Source organism: Piliocolobus tephrosceles, chromosome 9 (genome assembly GCF_002776525.5).
Source record: "Piliocolobus tephrosceles isolate RC106 chromosome 9, ASM277652v3, whole genome shotgun sequence".
Classification (NCBI taxonomy): domain Eukaryota; kingdom Metazoa; phylum Chordata; class Mammalia; order Primates; family Cercopithecidae; genus Piliocolobus; species Piliocolobus tephrosceles.
In genome coordinates this window covers 66,189,455-66,190,623 of record NC_045442.1, presented here as the reverse complement: position 1 = coordinate 66,190,623, position 1,169 = coordinate 66,189,455, and positions in this window count along the sequence as shown.

The following is a 1,169-nucleotide window of genomic DNA, read 5'->3' as shown; positions in this document are numbered from 1 at the left end:
TTACTTTCTCCTTCCCCAGGTCTCTGCTACTTTCCTTGCTGAAACTACTTGGGATTTTTGTTTCTTCTAGATTCTATCAATAAAACAACAATTATTTAGGCTTAGCTTCACATGTTACCAATTTCTATGGATATAATAGTTTCTTGTATCCCATGTCTTCTTATTTGCTCAAGTACATTTTCTAGCATTAATTTCAGTGAGAGTTTATGGCCAAAGAAATATGCTAAGTCCTGCAGTCTGAACATGTTTTTATTTTGTTATAATACTTAGTTGATAGCATATAGAATTTAGGTTCAAAATTATTTTGTCTTAGAACATTGAAATTATTTCTACAGTGTCTTCTTTTAAATACATTTTTTTGGAAATAATTTCAAACACAAGAAATAGTTATAGCAGTGTAAAGAACTCCTGTATATCCTTCATCCAGATTTGTCCCCCTTTCTCTTATTTCCCACGTTTTCTTATTTTCTTTTTCAGTTTTTTCAACTTATCTTTTTATCTTTTTTTATTAAAAAAATGTTTTTTTTTTTTCCTGAATGATTTGAGAGCAAGTTGTAGACATCTTTCTCCTTTACAGCTAGATACTTTGGTGTGTATTTTCTAAGGACAAAAATATTCACTTATATATTTCAGTGTGTATTTTCTAGGCACAAGAATATTCACTTATATATTTCAGTGTGTATTTTCTAAGCACAAGAATATTCACTTATATAACGTCACACCATATTCAAATGTTGTCAATTGCCCTATAATGAACTTTTTGTTCCTTTTTTTTTCTGGCCCTGAATGTATTTTCCATGTCTCTTTAATCTTTACTCTTTGTTGTTCTGGATCAGTTCCTCATTGTTCTTTGTCTTTCATGACACTGATATTTTTGAAAAGTACAGGCCAATGTTTTTGCTGAATCTCTCTCCATTACATTGTATTTTCATATCCATTGTTGCCAGTGAGAATGAGGAGGTAGAGGAGCTGAACAAGAATGTATTTAAGTCGGCATAACCCATCCTCACTCTTCAAAAGCCAGGGAGATAAACAATATACTTTTGGAATATCCAGTACCTAAACTCCTGGAGGCCTGTTCAAGCTCAGAATCCTTGGAGATGCCATTTAACAGCTTTTTTTGGGGAATTTACTGCTTTCTCAAATGAGGCATGAGTTAGGAAAGAGAT